This window comes from Ambystoma mexicanum, chromosome 5q, assembly GCF_040938575.1.
Source record: "Ambystoma mexicanum isolate Mex_15411 chromosome 5q, UKY_AmexF1_1, whole genome shotgun sequence".
Classification (NCBI taxonomy): domain Eukaryota; kingdom Metazoa; phylum Chordata; class Amphibia; order Caudata; family Ambystomatidae; genus Ambystoma; species Ambystoma mexicanum.
The window spans coordinates 541,140,588-541,165,758 of NC_090933.1; positions in this window are offsets into that span (position 1 = coordinate 541,140,588).

Below are 25,171 nucleotides of genomic sequence, written 5' to 3' on the forward strand. Positions count from 1 at the left end.
TTCCCGACCACCATGACTGACCACACCGCTGAAAGCAAGAACAGGTCTATTAAGATAATGACCTGGAATGTGAATGGGCTAGGCAGCAGTATCAAGAGACGCCTTGTACTCCAATATTTGAACCGTTATACGCCCGATGTAGCCTTCCTAACCGAAACGCACCTGGCGGGCACAAACTGCAACCTCTTCAAGCGAACTAATTACCGCATCGCGATACACTCAGGTTTCTCCATGGGAGCTAGGGGGGTGCTGATCCTCGTGCACAAACGACTTCCACTGACCCTCTCATCCGTCACACAGGACCCAGGAGGTAGATTCGTTCACATAACCGCGACTCTTTGGGAGCGGCCTATATCCATGCTAGCCGTATATGCACCACCTACCTTACTCACTGCACTACTTGAAGATATAACGCCAATGTTGGCGGCGGACTCCTCGAGCTTGATGGTGGTGGGGGGAGATTTCAACGAGGTCATGCACCCAGAACTTGACCGAACACACATCCGCTCGAGAAATCCAGCTACGCATACCAAACTAGCCACGTTCGCCGACGCAATAGGCCTGAAAGATGTGTGGAGACATTTGCATCCTGGCACGAGAGAATACTCTTTCCTCTCCGGAGCACACGCCTCATTATCTAGACTTGATTACTTTTTTCTCCCGATCTCCGAATTACATCTAGCAACCGATGCACACCTCCTACCCAGAGGTATATCGGACCACTCCCCGCTCGTAATGGTGCTCAATACACACAGGCCGATTCCCCCACCCACGTGGAGGCTAAACAATTATTATCTGGGCTTCCCCGACCTAGTCGAACATATCAAAAAAGGAACAGAATCATACTTTGAACTGAACACAACCTCAGTGGATAGCCCTGTAACATTGTGGGAGGCATACAAACCCGTACTGAGAGGGGAACTCATATCCCAGATCGCAGCCCATAGGAAAAAACACGCCGCGGCGATCCGGGCGGCCGAAAAGCGAGTACAAGAGGCAGAGGTAGCTCATCTATCCCAAGACCTCCCAGAATCCCATCGCGAATTACAGCTAGCACAAAAACAGTTTCAAAACGTCGCCCTGGACAATGCCAAACAGGCACACGCAGCGATGCGGACCAGAGTGTACGAAACCGGGGATAAGGCAGGCAAAATGTTGGCGTGGCTGGAGAGGCGTGACGAGGGGCTCCGACATGTTAGAGCGATCAGAACACAGGGGAATACACTAGTGACAGCGGACCGTGACATAGCGGAAGAGTTCGCAAGCTACTACAAGGAACTCTATGGACCGCCAATCTCCCCCATTGACACTACACCCATCTCGGGAATCACCCTTCCCTCCCTGACACCTGAACAAAGAGCCCTGCTAGAAACCGACATATCGGAGAATGAATTGTCTGCAGCCATAGCCGACCTTCAACCCGGGAAAGCCCCGGGACCCAACGGCCTTCCGGTCGAGGTATGGAAGAAAATAGGCACGAGCGTAATTACACCACACTTGCTGAAAATGTATGAAACCTCCCGAAACAAAGGGTCCCTCCCACAAGACCTGAGACAGGCCACCATAGTGGTCATACCCAAAGCGGACAAACCCCCAGAGTGCTGCAGTTCGTATAGGCCCATTTCCCTTATCAATACAGAAACCAAAATTTTAGCGAAAACCTTAGCCAATAGATTGCAGCAAGTTATACCCTCCTTGATCCACCCGGATCAGTGTGGTTTTATGCCGCAGAGATCCACGCGGATGAATATACATCGATTATTCATGGCGATGGAGAATGCGACCACCATCCGAGACCCGTTGGCCCTGTTGGCCGTAGACTTCGAGAAGGCCTTTGACTCTATCAGGTGGGATGCGATCTGGGAGATAATGCAAAGGATGGGATTCGGGCCCCAGTTTATGAGCTGGGTTAAATTATTGTACAAATCCCCGCTAGCAGTCACGAAAGTGAATGGTCACGTGTCAGGCCCCTTTGAAATCGGCACAGGAACCAGACAAGGATGCCCACTGTCGGCCATGATATTCGCAATAGCGATTGAACCACTCGCTATACTGTTAAGAACAAACGAAACATGGAAGGGATTTAGATGGTCTGAAGCCTGGGAAGATAAGGTGTCCCTATACGCGGACGACTTATTGGTTTACTTACAAGACCCGGTCAGATCCTGCCCCATAGTGACTGATTTACTGCAGAAATACGGCTCCTTCAGTGGCCTGAAAGTAAACTGGGACAAATCCACCTTATTCCCACTTAAACAAGAGGGAGACTCGATCCCGCCCCAATGTCCCTACCGGGTAGAAAGGGAACAATTCAAATACCTAGGTATTCTAATAACAAATAAGCTGACTGATTATGTGCCCAGAAACCTGTACCCAGTCATGACAAGATTTGCAGAGGATGCCCGTCACTGGTCATCCCTCCCGCTGACACTACTGGGTAGAGCTGCACTCTTCAAAATGATGACCCTACCCCGCCTACTCTACATATTACAAAATGCCCCATTACACATCCCTTCAAACATATTTAGGAAAATAGACCAGACACTCCGCAGACTGCTGTGGAATAACGGTCATCCACGCATAGCCCTAGCTACACTCCAAAGATCCATATGGGAGGGCGGAATAGGACTACCCCGAATGCAAACATACTATTGGGCCAGTCAATTGATGAAAGTGAATGACCAACTACACGGCGACACCGATGCACCACACAACAAATCTCTAGAGTCGGACACTCCTGGAAAACCCATCATGCTGTACCTTTATAAGAAAAGAGACCGCGCGGCTACTCCCAACATGCGCGCACAGCTAACACAAATCTGGACAGACGCACACAAGTTCGTGGGATGGGGCGACAAACTATCGCAGGCCCAACCTCTGTGGAACAACAAGAACCTTCCAGGTGTATACACGCTCCCCAGGTGGCCGAACTGGTCCCGGCAAGGTCCGCCCATCTTGGGAGACGTTGTGAAAGATAACACCATGGTCCCTTTTGCAGAGCTGGCTCTCCGACTTGGACTTCCCCAAACCGAACATTACCACTATGCTCAACTACAACACGCACTACGAAACATCCTCCCCGAAGTGAGCCCCCTACCGGACTTCACCCCCATTGAGAGAAATCTACTCCCGGAACCAATTACCCGGAGAGTGACATCGGTTCTATATAGTGCCATAAGTTCCTTTGGCACACCAGATCTACTGTCACTGCGGACCAAGTGGGAATCGGACGTGGGGGCCATACTGCCGGAGGAATGGGTCATGACATTGATGTTCCCTAGGGAGATAGCGATTTCATCAAGGCTTAGATTGGTTCAATTAAAGATATTACACAGAGTATACTATCCCAGGGTGGCCCTACACAGATGGGGAAGAATAGATGATCCGAACTGCCTGCGATGCAAAACGGAAGAGGGTACCTTTTTCCACATCATATGGGATTGCACACATATACAACCACTTTGGGAGGCATGCTGTGCGGAACTCTCTAGAGTTATGGGGAAAACAGTTCCCAGAAACCCTAAGCTACTACTATTGGGGATAGATGATGAAATTGACCTATCTAGATATGAAAAACTGCTCTTGTTCACCACCACCGCACTTTTGAAAAGGAACATTGCTCAAAAATGGGGCTCGGACCAAATACCGAGCTATGAACAATGGAGAACGGATGTGGATATCTGTGTCGCAACGGAATACAGAGTATACGCGGCCAGAGGATGCCCGGCAAAAGCCCTGAAAGTGTGGAGGAAATGGGAAGATGCCCAATGAGGATTATAAAACAACTGGACGCTGCCTGCGGGCTCAACTAAAGCTGTCCCCCCCCCCTTTTTTTTCCTTTGCAAACATATGTGTACAACATCTGAAACAGCCAGTAACCCTCTCCGGCAATGCGCATGTATTGATTGTTTACGTTGTTTATTTGTTTAACCTTGTTTTTTCCTAAAAACACCAATAAAATGTGTTATTAAAAAAAAAAAAATACTCCAATACCTCTCCATTAGTCTTGTTTTTTACCCCAGTGGAACCTGTATCTCCAAGTCTATTACCCTGATTGATTCTCGAAGAACCGTCAATAAAGAGAATCTCCCACATTGGCAATATCGCTTCCTTTACCTTCAATGGTTCATTATAACATTTCTCAAAATACAAACAACCAAGAGCGAGCCCATTTTCTGCCAGTGTTTTCCACTAAACCCATTGCAGAATTCCCTTTTTCATGTCTGACTATTTGATCACCAGTTTTAACACAATCCCCTCATAGGCAGTAGCCCTTGGGGACACCAACATACCCTCAGATCTTCCTAAACAGAAAAACCCCACTACCTGTTCAATACATTACATCACAAAATCATCTTATTACCATACTGTCAGCCCTCCTAATGGCATACTCAATGGCTGTCATCTTTAGTCGCAAGGGGAGTGACCCCTTATCACTGGGTATAAAAATCCCCTTGTGATGCGCACGAGGCCCACCCTAATATGAGTCTCTGCATGTGCACACTTATCATATCAGTTCCACTTGCATATGGCAAAATGGACCTTCCTCAATATAGTTTAATTATCTTTAAGCTGGATTCTATTCAATGTTCCTTCTTTCATTCATCAAAGCCCCTATTTTATTCTCCTCAGCTTTACTCAACAAATCTTTCTCCATAATAAAACTAGCATTCTCCATCCTGTCTCAATCCAAACATTCCAAGTGCTCTCATAAAAAACTTAATTTGCCCAAAAACTCTCATGTTTACCTGCTCCTTCCCTTTTAAACAATGCTCATCCCAACATTGCTTTGCCATCCTTTTAATAATCTTTTAAACTCCCTATTAATAAGTTCAGTCAATCTGTCACCCTCTCTAACAGCAATCATCACGCCCATTAACTGTCATTTCTGTCAACTTCTATCCCACATGACTAATCCCTTTTATAATATAGCCGCATATAACCTTAAAAGGAAAAAAGGCTCGGCCTTCTCTCTTGATCACAAATACCGTTTTATCTTAATGCAAAACTATCAAATATTCTCACAGCCTTACACATTAAAACCTGTCAATCAAACCCATTAAAACCGGTCAATCAAATTAACGAAGTGTGTGCTTCATAATAAAAAACTTCAAGCTTAAAAAAAATATCCCTTGTGTGCCCACTCATCCTATACATACCATAATAAACTCACTCATACTCAACCAATATATCCCAACTATAAAAACCACACCAGACTCTAATTAGTAAAATAAAATCATCATGCTCAACTTTTCTGTTACTAAATCTCAATCTATGATACTAATAAATATCTATCTTGACCATACCCATGGCACAAACATTTAACACTCTCCTATAGAGACTGGCAATTCTTCAATAAATGGACCTCTTCTTACAGCTTGTGTAAAGTCTTAAGTATTTGTGACTTTTCCAACCATCAAAATGGCCCCTCTTGTGTACATGTGCGTGTTGCATCGGTGCCTTTCTTAAAAAGAACGAAAATGTTTTACCTCCCATTTCAACTGTTATACTCCCCTTTATTCCAAAATCATTAAGTGTCCTTTACTTATGCTCTGCTGCATCTGCATGGGAGAATGCTGTTGCTACCTTTATAGCAATGTCATTGCCATCTGTCTTTTCTAAAGCCTGGTAGCATCCTCAGCTCTCGCTTTTACTTTACCTTCTGACCCTGAACAAACCTATTTCCATTCCTGCTGCGAATATGCATGCATGCTTGTCGTCCCCCCTATGACCATAGGGTTGCCCCTTTTTAGATTGATCCAGCTGTGTCAAAGATCTTTTGGCGCCCGACAGATAGGGAGGCCTGTACTCAATCACCTAACTTCCTTGTTTTTCCAAAAAAACACCTTCAGAACCCCTTGTATTTTTCCCTCTTCCTAACAGAAGACTTCCATATTTTCACTTCACTTATCCTGTCTTTCATTGGTCCATCTTGTCTCCTCTTTGTTTTTCTTCAGAGTCAGTCTGTCTACAGACAGCACTCTGGGCTTAAAACTGTATGAGCCTCGCCTTCCATCGTCCAACTGCGTACATTTAAATCAATCATTCAAACTCTTCCCTTTGTCTCGCATCCTTAAATGTTGTTGCCGTCGAGTGTTGGAGCGCAATCTGACCACCCATCCTTCATCCTATATGGGCACTGACCCACCAATCTTTATCCTTTGTTTTCTTATATCTCTTTATCTCTCATCTCATGTCTGAGAATACACTTGTCCTATCACTCTTCTGCTTATCGCGTTTCTCCCTGTCCTTTGGGATCTTGGAGATTACATCTTTTTTCAGGAACTTTGTCTGTTCTCCCATCATCGCTTTATTCAGGCGACTCATGCGCCAGGTCACTTATACCTTGTTGCTACCTTAAGTCTTCTCAATGGGCACAGCCCTTCATCTTTCTTACTTTTGCCAACTACGTCAGGCGTGGTGGGTGGAGCAGAAGTCTCTTCACCACCCTCTTTGCATATGTTAATTATCCTATCCATAGGAGGTAGCTCTTCTCTCTCCTTCTCGTGAATTTTTCCCAGAGTTCTAAGCACGGTAGTCGCTTTTCTATCTTGATTCCGAATATACAGCATGCAATCATGGCATCATGTGCTGCAAAAAAAAGTTTCGATCCCACTTATGATTACGACATGATCATTCTGTCCATGGTCTCTTTACCCCTTTTACACTACTCTATTTAAACTCGAGTGTATGGTTGCAGCACTGTTTAAACAGAGCAATGCTCCTCGTGTTGACTTGTCATTCTTGACAGTCAATATCCACCTTTACACTTTGCAATTTCATAGAAATAATGTGTTTTTCAAAAATAACATAATATGAGCTTGCACCAATTGTTGCATGCTCCAATCCTTTCAGCGTCACATTTTCTCTTTTTACTAATTTCCTTATTTATCAACGTCTCCATTAATTTTTCACCATTTACATACTCAAATAAAACAAACAGACATACTTGACTGGTCACATATATCAGTCTATATTTCAAGACTCATCCTCTTTATAGCCCTTAAAAATACTCTGGTTGAGTGTGATCTTCCCTCTTTAAAATGTTCTTTAAAACAAGTTTGTCTCCTACGTCACCCATAATAGGGCTCTAGGGAACAGATCCTGCTAGCGTTCTTTAAAACTCAGGAAACGAGGCATATCGCACTGTGACGCTCCTCGTCTCACAGGGTCCATTGCTTGACGCTCATCATCTCAAGTCAACCTTCTTTAAATTACTCTACGCTCTTATTGTCTCGAGTCAATAATCCCCATTAAACTCGACGTTCATTGTCTCGAGTTGACCATCCCTTTTGAACCCACCGTTACTTATTTTTCCTCTTATCACTTTGCATTCCCACTGCCCATCCATACTTTTTTGCCATCTTGCTCTGTTTGTACTCACCCTTGGGATTGCAATGCCTCCTTCTGTGGCCTCTCCAACATTGTGTCTTTTCAGCTTCCTGTAGATGCCGGGAGGTGTTATTGTTGAAACCGGGGAACCCGTCACACCCACGCTTTTACACGCCTTAACCTATTCTAAGCACGATCCATAGGGAGCTTCATGTCCTTTCAGCCGAATGGCAGAGGTCATTTGATATTGCCGGGGACCCCAGAATTTACTTATGTCGATGGAAATCTAACCATCCTTGCTACCACGTAAACCGGAGAACCTCCAGCCATTTACGATGGGTCAGCAATACATTTGAGAGGAATGGGGATGCAGAAGTTACTCAAACATCCATAAATGTTATGACTCAGGAAGTTGTCAAAAAGATTACTGTTTTAATATCAATTGTCTAAAACAGGGAGTACAACAAACGTCATCGGACGTATCATAGTAAGGTCTCTCAACAAACTTCATAAAAAGCACTCTTTTATACTAAAATCTTGTCATAGGTGATGTACAACCTGCATATTACTAGCGTCATTTTAGGTGGCACCCTACAGAAACCTACTGAAAAGAGTGATAGGGTCTAAAGGAACATCTAAGTATACAATCCATACTCATCTAATATGTGTGAGAAAGGTGATAGGTTTCCTAACATCAGGTGGGGCTACTAAGCCCTTCTGGTCACTATGAATGTCACTAAATACATGAGGTTCCATTGGCTACAAAATTACAGGACCTCTAATCATGCGATCCTCTATGATTGGTTGGCTTCTAACCTCTGTCCGCATCCTTCAGCCCACACTAGCTGCACACAGGCCAAGCATCCAGGTGCTGGTGCGTTAGTCTTAAACATCTGCTTCCCACTAATTAGAACATCATCCATAATCACTTCAGAGGTCAGTTGTCATTTAAGGCCTTTGAACTTGTCCTTGGGAGTGTTCATTTGCTCTGGAAGATACAGGGGAGTAGAGGTGGGCTCTACCCTTGTGCGTAGGTGTCACCATCATGCTCGTCTAACTCATTTTCCCATTGTGACTGAAGACCACTAAATTGAGCTTTCAGTGTATTAAAAAGACTATTTTCCAATGAGCCTCTGACGTCTTCTTTGTTCTCTCCAAGCTTCTGAACAGGAGGTTCATTCCTTCATAGGATTGTAACTAATTGCTGTTCATCTCAGCCAAATACGACCTTGGCTTCTTGGCTCATTCAACTTTTCTGGGTAAAGTGGTTTAGGTGGGGGTACTTATCTCCTTCTCTACATTAATAAAAATGTGTTGTTTATAACACCTACTTTGCGTCTTTATGTTCAGCTGTTATGGGGCGAACATGGCTGGGCATGAAGTTGTTTAAAATATATTAAGACAAATGGTTGACAGGAGCTTGTAGCTTCATCTGTTAAAATTAAAAAAAATCCAGCATCTGGAACAGCAACAGAGTTCTACTCTGGGTCTTAACTTACAACTTGTGAATAAAAGCATATAAACTGTTTCTTTAGCCCATACGGATTGCTGGTCCGCACCACATCCTAGCGTTACACCTCTGAATGGAATCCCTTTTTAAAAATCAACCAGCTATGGGTGTTATTATACATAATAAAAAGGAACAAATAATAAAGAGCCAGCCCATTTTATGATTTTGAACAAATTATTTTATTTATATAAAAGGACATATTTAATACAGAAAGGAAAGATGATTGTGCACAATCAGGTCATTGCAGAGAGCACACATTTAAATGCAGAGAAGAATAGACATGTAGATTCAAACAACCAACTCTCAGACACTCAGCTAGGATGGGTACATTGCCTGTGTGACCTAGATGTTTTAAAGGTAGAGACAACAGTGGCTCTGTGAAATAATGAGGGGGTTGAAACCTACAGGACAATGCTTCACACTTAAAAACAGTTGTGGAATCCGACACACACCAGCAACGTCGTTTGGGGTTCAGTAACACTATCTATAGCTTTCCATGATTGAGCCCTGGTTATGGCATTGTCCCAAATGTATAACCCCTTGTGACAACAGAGCAGAGAAATCCATGGTGATTCTTTGGGCCTGCATCTCCATCTCTGAACTGCTGCATCCGTTCACCCGTGTTAATGCGCTACTATAGGTCAGTTTGAAACTGTGGCTGACCCCCTCTTTACTTGTGTTTTATGGGTCCTTAAACCAGATGGGATGGGTTGCATTACATGAATCATTTGCCATTAATCCAATGCCTGCCGGTTATTGTTGCCACAAACCACATACAGATACTCTGCCGGCTGTGCCATCCATCTGTTGGTGTATGTGATGTCAATAAAAATACAAGAACAAATATAGATTCAGAATAAAGCATATTTTACACAATGAGCATTAGTGCCTTACAATATTCACCAACAATATTACAACTGTCGCACCGCACACTGTGTTGCAATGTCACTGTCAAGATATCCCTTGTAACAAACAGGTACGGGGCAACTAGGAAATTGGAATTTCAATCAATTTATATAGAGGAATCTCAGCTACACCACTTCATCAAAGGTGTGATCTTTGGCACACACGTGAGTCCCACAGTGCCATATCAGCCGAAATTGGGCCTTCATGTTGAACGCATTGTCAAGATTGTACAGAACATTGCAAAAGTTAGAACCGTATTTTAAATTGCTAACATATAATTAACAGAGCGATACTTTCAAAGATGTAAAGATACATTATAACACTGTGTGCTTCCCTTCCATACAGATCATAGACATATTTTGTTTTGTGCCACTTTACATGCAGGATAAAATAAAGTGTAGCACCTACTTGGAAGTACAAAATGAATCCAGCACAATCTAAAACATGCACTGGTACAGTAAGTGGGACTTGAAAGAAGCAAACTTGTACACATCCCCAAACATATCAAGTAGGATGTAGCTCCCCGACACTCACCACCCTTTATCATTTCATCAATTATTTCATCAACTCTAATACTTTGTCCCAATAAATCGTGGCTATACCGTTTGCGCAACATGTGCGATCTTGGCCAAAAACTCAAATACTCAAATACTAACATCACATTGGATGCTAAGAGTATTTAATCAAATGTATTGACACCGTGAAGCTAACACAATGCATTATGCATGTGCAAAAATGCTGCATCACAAAAAGCGTCCCAAAAGGCAGTCAGGGTTTCTTTAATGTTTAATTCAATGTTTGGAACAACTATAAGGGTGGGGTTCAAGCTTTAATATTGAAGTGTCTGAATGAATGTGTGAGTGTCTGATTGATTGTGCGAGTGTATGATTGATTGTGTGAGTGTTTGATTGATTGTGGGTGTCGGATTGATTGTGTGTCTGATTGTGTGAGTGTTTGATTGATTGTGTGATTGTATGATTGATTCTGTTGCATCGCTATAAACACTAAACACTTACAAAACCCTTTGCACATGTTCAACTTCTTCCAAATCGTTGTAGTCAAATTCTCAAGAACAACACACACCCAAACACAAAAATAGAATTCGGCGCTACTGACATCTATTCGCTACCTAGTCGACATGCATAACCACAGAGCATTCTAAGTAAACTATACATTTTAAAACACATCATTAAAATCACACAGCTGTTTAGTTAAAATGCACAGCCTTTCCCAGAACGGGACTGTGTCATGGCAAGAGTCAGAAAGGTTATAAAAATTAAAAAAACAATGCATTAAAGTATTGAAAAAATAAAATCACACCTTTTTGCTGTTGTTGAAATACAACTCTGAATAAACAACAGGCCCATCTTCCAATTAAAATGCTTTGCAGGGGTTCTTCTGTGTCCACAGGCCCACAATCAAATCCAGCCGAAAAGCACTGCACCCCGCAGAGTTGCAATTAAGTGTCCCAGGTCAATTAGCCGGTGTCCACAGGCGTGCATCTGGCTGGTGCTCTGACACTGTGGTCGACAGTCCCCCATTCTGGAGTCAGAAGGTTAATTTTAAAGAGATGAAAGCTCAATGTTGTTTCATTATCAACAATGCACAGATTCATGTATTTCTGTTTAGTTTGCAGAAATCGGTTTCTTATCAACAAAATGCATTATTAGATTTCATGCATAATGCTTCCTATGTGTTATAGCAACATCTAAATGTAACCTTGCCCCTGCATATGTTTCCTGGGGCCTATGCCATCTTTCTTACCAACAGAATCATAGCATGCTATTTCCTGCATACTCAGTTAGCTTCCTGCATCCTTATAGCAACATCTAAAAGTATGTTCTGCTTGCAGCTGCTTCCCATGCCCGACTTCAGTCATAAGTTAAAAATAGCCTTGCTAACTTACTTTGGTTTTAGTTGGTAAACATGTATTTACATGGGTGGTTTGCTTATACAGCTGGCACAAAGATCCTGTGTTCCGGCAAACTAAATATTAAGCCCAATACGTGCTTTCTGCTGATGTGGATAGAATGCCTCTCTGTGTGTCAGCACATTCCTAGGATTCCCCAGACCTTGTCGTAGATATAAACCGCCCCTAAGGTGTGCTTTCACAGCTCTTTGGTGGGTTGCAGAAGGACACATGTACGCCGCGCATGAGATGTCATAGACCATGTGGAAACAATAGTTTGACTTTTGTACAGGATCTGGGAAGCACCCTAAACTGCTTTTCATTATTCACACTCTGTATTAAAGCCAGTTTATAAATGATTGTTATACTCTTTTATATCAACATTGATATAAAACATTTTTGATATAAAATTTGTAAATTGATATTTTATATTAAAACAATGGATTATTTTACATGTCTATAAAGAAAATTTGATTTTTATATTACTTTTAAGTACATTTTTATATCCAAAAATATGATTTTCTATATTAATTTTTATGTAAATTTTACATATCAAAAATATGTTTATATACATTTTTGACATCAAAAAGATATCAAAATTGTTTGATATCATTTTCTGCTTTCTATAAAGTTTATATAAAAATGGTTAATGTGGAAGCATTTAGTATATGTATCTCATTCGGTCTAGATTAGGCACAGGATGCTCACTGAAAAACATATAATAATACATCCATGATGTGTTCTTCTCTCCATTATGTCTGCCCTGTACCTGCCTTGTTGTGCCTAGACAGAGTTTGTGAGTAGATCCAGGGCCACCCGCTTCTTCTTTCATCTCATTCTATGAAAGAACTCAGGTGATTACATTGGTTGATACAATGTGAATCACTCAGCTCAAAGAAATGTGGGGAGCATCACCCTCTGTGTGAATATTTTTCTAATAATAAACATAAGGTGACACTCTTCAACTTGAATGTTTGTGGGAACCTGGACATATTTATTTGAGTGTAATTGGTTAGGTGCTCTCTACCTACAGCCTGCCTGTGCTAAAAAAATAAATAAATAAAAAACAACAGAGGAGGGGGTTGTGCATGGTACTTATACATCTCTGCTTAGTTTCCTGAAATCTCAATATTGACTCCTAAATCAGGATTGCATTTGATGATATCATGTTTGTGGTGGAAACCTACATTCCAGTGACCTGCTTCATGTTCTACCATTGATTCTATTCCCATTCAACCCATTCATTCAAGAACATGCAAAGTTGACCTACCTTAGAAGAAGTCTATAGATTTCAGTACCGTCACCCTACACATTAAGTTGACAGGTAATGCCCAAAACCAATCAGACCCTTTAGGTATCAATTCACTCTACGTGTGCCTCAATAGGGTTCTTTAAAACCTGTAACCACTCAACTGCGCTATAGTGTTTCATAGGAATCAATGAATAAGACAGACTGGCTTCTGAACCTCTGCACTCATTGGTGGTCCTGATATTGAGGTTCCAACAATGTTATAGTATAGGCAGGATGCTTAAGATAGCACCATGGGGATTCCGGAATGCTGGCTGAGCAGTCAGCAGGCTGAATCAAGAACTCCTGACCCCTGCTATGAATAATTCATTGATAATGAATTCAAAAAATAAAAGTGACTCTTTGGAAACTCCAGTCTCCAAGAAAACTAAAGCAGATATGGAAGAAAGCCCCAGTGTCCCAGAAGTTTACAAACTGTTGTTGAAGGTCTCCCAGGATGTGGGGGATTTGAAGACATCCTTTTCTGATCTTTCTGGTAAGGTGACTAATCTGGATGGTAGAGTGGGCCGGTTGGAGAAGGACTCAGCTGGGTTTGACTCTGAGATTTCTGGAAGTTGCAGAGCTTACAATGATTTGAAGAATGAAATGGAGAATCTTAAGGTTAAAAATCAGATGTTGGATTTGAAATCTAGCAGTCACAACCTCAATTTAGTGGGTATTCCAGAAGATCTAATAGCTGAAGGACTGCTGGGTAGCAGTGTGACTAAGATCATTTCTGAAATATATGGTAAAAATATTATCCTACCAAGAGATCTGGACTTTGCCTATAGGGTGGGAAAGTTGGAAAATACAAAGCTAAAACAGAGTTTGATGGTGTTTAATAATATTTATGCAAAGGAGAGAGTGCTTAAAGCAGCCAAGGAAAAAGGACAAGTGACCAACAACAAATCTAAAGTAGCAGTGTTCCCTGACTTCCCAAAGGATCTAGTAGAAAAAAGAAAGCTTTTCTTGGATGTGAAAAAACTGGCAAAGGAAAAAGAGATTAAATCAATTCTGGTCACCTCAGCCATTTTTAAAATGTACTTCCCAAGTGGTATAAGGTTGACTGAAGATCCAGAAGAGGCTAGGAGCTGGATGCTTAATTATAAACTAAATGCAGCCTAGGTACACAAATTTTGATTTTAGATATGAATGTTGTGCTCTTTAACGTCTTCCTTCGAATGTGAGCTGTTTGAATTTGTTGTTCGGAAAGTACTTTCATTCAAGTTTCATGGCTTGTTAGGTGCCTTTTTCTAATACTACAGTAGCCTTGTCTTGTTATGAAAAGGGGATGTATCAGGGTGCGGTCTTGCAAGGCATGCATCGGATATGGAGGAAGGAGCCATAATGGTGGAGTGGGGGCATGACTTTTGTGCTAGGATGGGTTCCATTATGGCAGGCCTGGAAGCGCAGCATGCGGCGGGGTGGGAGGTTACGGGTTCTAGCCACTGTGCTACTGTCCACTTCATTCACGTCGTTGGGGCATGTAAGATCACGTGATGGACTTCCGAATGGACAGGGAAGCCGCATACGGAGGGGATAGGAAGTTTACACACGATGAAATATGAGGTAATGAAAGGGGGCTGTATGCTCTGTGATTAAAGAAATTGAATATTACATTGTTGTCTCTTTGGCAAAGGGATTAGCAGATGTTTGTTTTGGTGTGCCATTGCTACAGTTCATCAATATCTATGCCAATGGGAACATAACCTACAAATGGATACTGGGAAATGAAGTCTACAGTTTTTTAAATAATACACTGAATTTATTGGGCTGTCAATCTAATGACAATATTATTTCAGGACGAAAATAGCTGGGGTCTACAATGTTACTAGTTTTAATTAATTTGCATTGTGATAGCGTATCCTGTAGGCACTTCACATATTGCACTGATATAGCGTTTACATTTGGGACTTGTAGCATGAGTAGCTCTTAAGTGTTGGAACCATATCCTTGGTTGGCACTTAACTCAGCCACAGCACGGAGCATGGTAATCTTTCATGGACCCCACCATAATTATGTTTAAACATGCGGTTATATCAGGTTAGGTGGGATAGGTGGAGTACTTATTTGGAAAGCACCTAAATATTGGTTGGTTTGTAGATTTGAATAGACCTATCTTTACATCAAACTAGATTGTGTACAAGATGTTTTGAACTTTAGATGCTAATTGAATCATCTCAATTTATAGGGGGTTTATAAATAAATATTGGACAGAGTTCTTTAAAAAGGAATTCAGTGTGGGGTGTTGGATATATAGGGAATTACAGAGCTATTGGTTTTAGTTCCACAACTTTGGATTGGTGCCTTATATGATTGGATTAAGGGTGCCAGGAACTTGGAGGGAGGGGGGTTCTTTTATTGAGAATTTAAATAGATACATTTAGTAGATATAGGGGGGGCAAGCTCTTTTAGGGGTAGGTCAGTAAGGTTCTATTTCTTTCTACCTCTCAGTGCGGCTCCGTTGGGTGTTATGGTTTGTTTTGGGGTTTCTTTTTTGAATAATTTGTTTTTCTGGGGATTTTTCCTGATTATTTGTTGTTTTTGTATTATCATTATTTTTTTAGAGAAGTTACTGTGGATGAAGGATTGACAAAGGATTTTGCAATGGATAGAATGAACTCAAGTAGTCCTGTTAGAGATTCTCTGCGAGTGGTCTGATGGAACGTAAATGGGTTGAAGGACAACATTAAGAGGAAAAAAGTTATGTCACATCTAAAAAATTGTAAGGATGATGTAATTTTCTTACAGGAGACTCATTTTACAGAGATTGAGGCAGTTGCATTTGAAAAAAGTTGGCAGGGTCTTGCACTGCATTCCTCATACACATCGAGCTCTAGAGGGGGTCCCTATTCTGTTTAAAAAAAATGTCAAAGGAGTGTGTTAGATTACAAGGCAGACAAGGTGGGACAGTGGTTATTGGTTAAGGTTCAGATACAGGACCTGTAGATGACTTTGTGTAGTATCTATGCACCAAAACGTCAATGGAGATGCATTCTTCAATGGTTTAGGACAACACATTTTGGATTTAGGTAATGGGAACATATTGTTGGGTGGAGTTTTAAACCTGGCAGTGGACCCTTATCTGGATAGGAATAGTCAGGTTGTCAGGGATGGTAGGAAATAGGATAGAGAAGATTTGAGATTGTTGATGGATGAGTTTGCACTGTCTGACGTATGGAGGTTGGAGAACCCCACAGGGAGGGAGTCCACATTTTATTGAAATGCACACCATATGTACTCTCAAATTGACAATGTATTAACATCTGGGATGATCACGAGAAGTGTTGAGTTGTGAAATAGGGAGTATATTTATTTCTGACCACTCTCCAGTGAGTATGGTAGTTGCATTGGAATATTCGTCAGAAAAGGCCAAAATGTAGAGGTTTAACACAGGAATTTTGAATGATGATGACTCGAAGAAAGAGTTAGTTGATGAAGCATCAAAGTATTTGAAAACCAACTTAAATGGGGAAGTTGGGGTGGAGACCAGCTGGGAGGCGTTTAAGTGTATGATGCGTGCGGTGGCTATGAAAGTGTCAGGGTTTAGGAAAAAGAAAAGAGCTGCAGAGCTTAAAGAATTGGGTTCCACAGTAACAGCGTTAGAAAAAGAGCTCATGGGACATTTTGATAGTGAGAAACATTTTGAATTAATGAAAATGAAGTATAAGCTTAATAAGATCCTTAGTGAGAAGGCAGAATTTGCATTATTGATATTGAAATGCAAGTACTATGAGGGTGGGGAACAATGTGGTAGACTGCTAGCCCATAGCTTAAGAACGAGGGAATCAAATAGGGCAATTGGAATGATAAGGAAAAATGGTGGGGTGACCAGGAATCCTGATGAAATAAACAAAATGTTTAAAAACTTTTACAGGAGTTATACAGTGAGAAGCACACATTGGATGTAGAAAAGACTTTAGAATTCTTTGAGAGAATTATTTTAAAGAAAGTGAATGAAGAAGAATAATTGTTTCTGGATGCCGATATCTCACTTGTGGAAGTTAAGATAGCTGTGTGGTCTCTGAATATTGGGAAATGTCCTGGGCCAGACGGTTTGCCATTGGAATTTTTTCGTGTTGATGCCGGATGGAGTCCTGGAGTTAATGAGGGATATAGTCCTTCAAAGCAAGACAAAAGGAATTCCACCTCCCACTCTACGCCATGAATTGATTTCCTTATTGCTCAAACCTGACCATTCAGAGTTGGACATAGGGAGTTACAGACCCATCAGCCTGATGAATACAGACAGTAAAGTCTTGTCTAAAATTCTGGAAGCCCGACTCGAGAAAATCCTCCCTAGGCTGATCCATCCTGACCAAGCCAGCTTTGTTAAAGGAAGAGTATCAGCTACGACATGAGGAGGTTGTTGCTAACCATGGAGGAATGTCAAAAGTCACAAATTGAGTCACTTGTTATCTCCCTTGATGCCAAAAAGTCTTTTGACAGGGTGAGCTGGAAGTTTTTGCAGTATACGATGGAGAGAATTAATTTTGGTGTGGAGTTTTTGAGCTGGGTGAAAGTCTTATATAATAGCACATCGGCAGCGATTAACACCAACAGCAGGCTGTCTGGAGAGTTTGAATTACAGCAGGGGACTTGTCAAGGATGTCCACTGTCTCCATTGTTGTTTGTAATTTCGATAGAACCCTAGGCAGAGGCAATCTGATCCGCTCCAAGAATCAAAGGGGTTTGCTATGGTACAATTTGCCAAAAGCTCTGGTTGTATGCAGATGATTTATTGGTGGTGGTGCAAGATCTATCAAACTCAATTGCAGAGCTGATGAGGGTCTTGAATGACTTTGGAGCAATTTCAAACTACAAGATATATTGGCAGAAATCAGACTACTTGTGAGGTGGTCAAGAGTTTTGGGTTCAGATGGTGCACTAATAAAATGAAGTATCTGGGTATCTGGATAACTAAGGATTTGAGTGGCCTCATGAAAATGTACATGGACCTATGTATACAGAAGATAAAGCAGGAGATTGATTGCTGGTCTGTACTAAAGCTGTTTTAGGGTTCAGGGTTAATGCAATAAAAATGCCTCTAGCGCCAAAAGTTACCTACATTTTAGGAATGGTCCCAATGCAAGTACGAAAATCGGATTGGAAGAAAATAGATTGTATGTTTTAGTCATTTGTTTGGAGTGGGAAAATTCCGGGGTTAAAACTCTGGAAACTACAGCTCAAAAAAGAGAAAGGAGGCTTGAACATTCAGAATTATGAGAGATAGCAGCAGGCATTCACTTTGAGGCACATCCTTCAGTTCCTAACATCAGATGATGACTGGGTTCGAGCTGATGCGTAGAGGGCAGCGCCGTTGGATGTGTGGGCCATTCCATCTACCACCAATTATAAGAGTCTCCAAAGCTCAGCTTTGATGCATTTCTTGAGGACAACTTGGCAGGCCTATGAACAAGCGGCCGGAATGGACCTTGCTACAAATATGGATTCATCGATATGGCTGAATCCCAAAATTAAAATTGGAAAAAAGGTGATTTTCTGGAGAAAATGCTTCACAGCAGGGGTTAAGAAAGATGGAGACTTGTTCAAAGGTCATAGCTGGAAAACATTAAGGGAGCTGAAGGCAGAATACACTCTTGTGGACAATTTATATGGTGATTACAGGAAATTAATTGATTTCTAGTGTTAAGAGTTTCTCCGGAAAGGCACACTGAGCCTCTAGAATGTACACTTTGTTAAGTGACTTTTCAGAGCCAGACCACGGAACCCTGTTGACTAAGTCAATAATTCTGGAAGTGGAAATGACTCTTCAAAGATGGATGAATATCTGTGCCTGTTAGGTAGAATTATATGCAGAACCCTTTGGGAACACCACACACAATTAAGACTACAAGTGACAGTACAAATTCACCTTTGGTACAAGCCTGTACTACACAGTAAAGTGGTAGCAATGGCTGAGCAGCCAGACTTATCTCAAGAGCAAGTGAGCAGTATCAGATAGTTACACAAAGGACAGCAATTACTATGATTCAAACAAACACTGACTCATGGTTTCTGAGTAAAAGAATAGACATTTATTTACACATCAGTTGTAAAACATTTCACTAAAGTAAAGCCGTTTAAAAATCACACTCTTAATCCACCACACCACTCCCAATAGGTTCCAGACAAGTTAAGCTCACAAATGAAGTGGGAGCAAAATGCCACTCCAGAAATTTAAGAGGGAGGGAAAGACAAAGTTAGGCAGAAATTGAACAGCACCAACAGATTAGTAATCAGGGCAATCTATATAGAGGGACTACAGTGATGGAATCAAACCAAAAAGGCTTGGGCCAAAGTCAATAGGACAGAAGTCTTTTGCTCAAGATCACACAGCTCAGGGTAGTTCGCGGTTAAGTCTTTGGCAAGAGTTCCAGACAAAGTTGGACAGCAAAAAAGTTAGTTTAAAGAGAAGAGAAGGACAAGCCCTCGGATTGGAGAAAGATTTCACACACTTTTGCCGTGGCTGAACGGATTTGCACAGTACCTTTAAATGGATGGTGAAGATGCTGTAGATGAGGCGGATGTTCCTGGTAGTTCCTGCAGACTCATGGTTCCTGAAGCGACTGTCAGACTAACATGAAGTAGGAAGACTGGAGGGTCCTGCACTACTCAGGGAAGAAACCAGCAGCAGAGCAAAACAATAAATAAAAGGTGCGCTCCTTAAAACCCAAGCAGGGTCCGATCTTCCCGGCTATTCGGCCTACTGTAGCTCTGTACAGCGAATTCGACCAGAGGAGGGAGTCCTGGCTTGCAGTTTGGTCAAACTGGTTGGTCCCACCAGCTCAGGGGAAGAATCTTCCTGGAGGTTCTTCTCTGTCAATGGAGTTCGCAGATTCAGACCTGCAGCAGGGCTTCACCAGGCGGTTCAGTCGTGTTAGGGGTCCTCTTCTGTCAGCTCCTCTTTGTTTCTTTCATTCCAGTGGCGACTCTGCCTTTCTAGTGTCAGAGAACTGCTTTTTATGCAGTTGTGCCCCATTCACACAGCCTTGCTGTCAATCACACAGCATGGTGGCTGTCCCGCCGGGACAGTCACCTAGCCAATCAAACTGGATTGCGACTTGGGTTACCAAGGAAACCCATGGCAGGGGTGCTAAAACCCCTCCCTCACATCCTGCCTACCCTGACTTTCAGGCACCTAAGGAGGGCTTCTGTGCAGAAGCCCGCGTAAGGACGGTGAACAAAGGAACCAAACCTGGTTTGGCGCGCAGAGAAAAACATGAAAAGACATTTTCAAAAATAAATGGCGAATAAAACCAGCCGGAACCAAATTAAAACAAATATGGTTCAGCAGAATTAAGTTTGAGGCTACCAAGATAGCCTAGAACAATACCAAGGTTATTTAAGATAACCCCAGTAGGAAAAATAGGGTAGTTACCACTGCCACCAGCCAAGTCTTGATGAAAAGGGAGCGGGACAATGCTCCAAGATAAACAGACGAAAAGGGATAAGTATTAACCCTTTCCAGTACTCTATGTGAGATAGTCTGTACTGGGTCTGTGGTCTGTCTGTGACAACCCTGTGTCATTGCACTGAGGGTGCTGTGTAACACACAGTAAAAAGCTGATGCATGTAGAGTAGGTGAGGCTCCACAGTCTCTGAACACAAGAAAATGTTAAACACACACAGCAAAACACATGTAAGAGTGGGAAAAAAGGCTCTCACTCTTACCAGGTGAAAAAAGAAAATCCTAGAAATCCAGCAAAGCTGCTGAGGGACTCAATAGGTAAGGGAAATTAGCCATTTTGGAGAATTCTTCCTAACAGTGCCAACATTAATATAGTTTCCCTGAACATTGGAGATCAAGATCGCCAAGTGAAGATACTCAACAGTCTTTTCAAACATGGTCTATTGGACTCAGACACTTTTTGGCGTTCTGCTCTGGGACAAGGTACATTAGAGCATATGTTATGGGATTTTATTAAATTGAAGGATTTCTGGAGCGGGATTGTGGAGGTAATTAATGCTGTCCTAGGTAAAGAGCTGGAATGCAACTTTGAAACACTCATCCTAGGTGAAACGGAAGACATGAATAATGACCACATCACCTGGATTATAAGAGGAGCAGCAGTGGCAAAGAGATTGATATTAAGTGCATGGAAGACACCTGACTATCTGAACTGGCGCAAATGGCTAGAAGAAATGTACAAAGTTTGTTAATATTGAACGAGTAAATTATATGCTGCAAAAGAAGGTTTCAAGTTTCCAGAAGATCTGGGGCAATGTTTGGATTTAAATCTGTCATAGAGGGTGTTTGAAATGCGGGCTGCAAGACATATAAGTACTTTTTGAAATTACCTTAATCTGTTGGTATGATATGAAACCCCACCTTTTTTCTTTTTTTTTCCTCTACACTTTTCTTCTTCACATTCCAGTTTTGTAATTCTTTATATTCATTGTAGCTGTGTTTTTTGGAAGGTTGGATGTGGGGGTGGAGGGGTTTATATTATGTTTTGTTCATAAATTGTGATGTGATATATAAGCGGGATCCATTGTTTAGGATGCATTGTATCTTGTTTTGAGAAAATAATAAATATGTAAAAAAAAAAAAAGAAGATAGCACCATGGTTCCAAATGATCCAGATGCTTCCCCATAGGGGTAAAAACACGGAAGAACATTGTGATGAGAAATCATTTGGTGTTTCCATCCCCTCTCCATCAACGGTTCCAGGCCTCAGAGGTTTGGAGGTAAATGGTGGTGCTTTCTGGACTCCATTGATGCAGCAATGAATCTAGTTGCAAACAAAAAGTTCTGCAGGAAAGCTGCTATGCGGAAATGCTACTGGAGAATGTGTTGGTCGGAGCAGATGTGGACCACAGAAGATGGAGAGAGATCCAATCAATTACTTTTGGACTGAACGAGGCTAGACCAATATGTCCCTACAGTTGAATTGCCCCCCTTTGCTGACACTACACTGCCATATTTTCGCAATGCTGCCAGACAATAGCTCTTCTCAGTGCGGGTCGCGAGACAACCGCTTGCAACGATCAACAGTGTATGCTTTTTCAAAGCCATCACGCAGAGGTAAGCTGAATAACACCACGCGGCCCCCACCTCGCCCCAAGGAACTACTTCCCATTCAGCACGCGAGCTGAGCAAACATTCCTTATAGCTCTATTCTCTTTCTTTCCTTTCTCCCTCCATTAATGTTTTCTAGCGCTGCACAAACAGAAGTAAACACGAAACTTGGTTGATTACAGGCGAATTCCATAAGGAGAGCCCCCACGACCTCACCATGTATACCTAAACAGTGTGACAACAAGGTATCCAACAAGGATTATTTTTTAGCAGTCCAAATGCCCCCATGCTTTTGTATCTTGTATCTTGTGCTGTTCTCTTTCTCCTCAATGAGAAACACTAGATGGTGTCTTTGACCTTTGGTTCAACCTTTTTACAATATCACTCTGTTTCTCCCAACAGAGCCCACCACACTACAGGGACCACAGCCCACAACCCTTAAGGGCACCCCTGCTCCACTTACCCGGCGGTGACACCCCACTTCCCAGCCATAGAGGCGCTTCAGCAGCCCCTACAGTTCTACAGAAACAGCTCCAAGTTGAACTTTGCCCCCAATGGGTATTCGCACAAGGTCAGTGGACACTTTCCGAAGCCAACCTTTTTAAGCGATACCCATCCTCCCGGAGCCTTCCCTCTGGGTTTCTTCCTTTTATCCTTTTTAAACTTCACCATAGCTTACATGTGTGTTCTTCCTTTAGAGAAACATGATCCAAGCCCGGAAGAAGGTGCCATTACCTATAGCCGAAACGTCCATGGACCCAGCACCTACCTTGCTGTAGTATTCACAACACATCAAAGGATTTCCACTCTGATGTACACCCAGAATTGGTCACTTTCTACTGCAGCCTGACCTATGTTAGGTCACAGATGAGGACACATATATGGACTTATTATTGTTGTTGCACTAAGTCTCCTTCTATTTTGTTCAGTTTTCATATGCGTCTAATAATTGCGACAATATGTTTCTGTATCTACAACTATGAACAGTCATACTTTCTTTGGAATTCATTGACGGTACTTGTACTTTGCACTGTCTATTCTTGTTACACTTTCATGTTGTGTTTTTTGTATAAATATGTCGAGTTCAGCACATGTTTTGCTAAGAATGAAATAATTAGCAATACAAAGTTTGACTATATGTAATTAGTAAAAACATTAACACAATTATTGATACAGCCAATTAAAGAGGGTTGCCTTCATCTAAACAAGTTGTAGTTTCCTTTAATTGTACAATGACGTTATGAACCTAGAACTAGGCCTTGGATGGTTTCAAAGGGTAGATCAATTCTAGCCAACATTTCTGACGAATCAATAATACACTAACCATGGTATGTTTAAACCAATAAGTGGCAGAACCACTTTTTGTTTCATAGAAGGTGGAGAGAGTGGCAGCTTGTCCAGAGGTAGAAGTCATGGTTGCACCAGCTATTAAGTGCAGTCATAATTCAGAGATTACAACCCATATTCAAAGACAATGTCTTACTCACTGCCTCTCATACCCACAGGCCTTAAGCTCTCCCCTGTACTGTAATTCCATCTGTCTGGTGGTCCCATCTGTTCATGTTGGGTGAGTGCAGCAATGAGCAGCAAAGCTTTCAGGGGAGCCTTGAGTCTTCAGTCATGACTATGCCTCCACTGTCAAGGGCAGTGTGTGTCATATACTTTCTTCACTCTGGTTGCTTCATAAGTCTGTTATCCACAGACACTGGGAGTGCCAATGCGGGTGCATCCTTTAAAATATGTGTACATACACAATGTCTAGGCATCAACACATCCATAATGGCCCACCCACTTTCCAGGGTCTTCATTCTGATGTGAATTTTGGCCATGCATACATAAACCATTCAATCGTATAGAGAAATTGTGCTTTGAGTCTTCTGCCCTATTTATTTAAACGCTGGCACAGTCTTGGTAACAACTATGTCATATCCACTATCACAGGAACACAATTGGGCTTGGCACTGGATCTCTTACATGGCTTACGGGTAGAGGAACACCCATGGTACATCTGACTGTGGCCACTAAAGTTGTACACAAACAACATAGACAACTGTAAATACTGGAGAGGGGTATCTGTACTTCGTCCATCTATATGGCAGAATAGAGGCACAGAGTGTCCCAGCCAAGGTTCTCTATATGGTAGCTATGGATAAGCAACCAAGTCTTAAGCTCTCAGAATGTGATGCAGGCTGGTTCTTAAGTAGAGTGAGTTTCCAAGCCCCCACAAAGGAAGGTCCAAACACTATGTTATGTACTAACATGGTTCTTCATGTAAAAATAGGGTTCAGAGATATATACAAAATTCAATAACTCACTTTGTTCTCTGGTATTTCTATAATGGCAGATCTATACTCTTCTATGTGGTACCACATTCAGACTTTAGATTCCTTTAAAAGGCATCAACTGCTGGCAGTTATAACAGAGCATACAAATCAGTCAGTAAATTGTATCAGCATAGATAATAAGGAAGGAAGACAGGTTAATGTTAAGCAATGGCAGAATGCTTTCTTTGGATCTCGATGTACAATTCTGAATGAAGATCCCCCGACCTGGGCAACCTGTAATAAAAGAATTAACAAGCCCAGTCCATAAATGCTCAATAAGCCTTGCTTCTTGGTTAAAAAGTTCAATGAGCCCAATTTACCAGATGTGGGAGAATTTCTTCAAAGGTTCATTGACGGTATCCTTCAAGGGTGGACTCCCTTTAAAGCAGGAGCCACTGCTCGTTGAGAGCCTCAAGGAAAAGTGGAACACTTGTGATGATGCTGCACTTCGACCTTTTGGTGCTCTTCGAAGATTGATCATGGAAGTCATGGGTAGATGAGGCATGTGGTAAACCTTGATGCAAAGTGTTCAGTGCCGCAAATAATACTCAGTGATGGATGCAGACCTGGCAGCAGGTGTCAGGAATCGAGGTTGGCTGTCCTCTGGCCTGTTGGTGTTGCCGCAGCACATACCTCGGGATAGCTTCAGTGATCGGGACTCGACCATGGACTGGACCTCAGATCTTCACTCTGTCAGTGTCCTCGGGATGTCTTTGCCAGCTTCTGGTGGTGGGAAACCCACTAGCAGACTTTCCTCGGTAGCTGGTGATTTGCCTTTCTCTGGCGGGACAAATTGGTTGACGGTGATGGCAAGTGAGCCCTCTGTCAAATGTTCATAGGCAGAATGGAAGCATGCCCGTGAAGCAGCTTGGCATCGAGG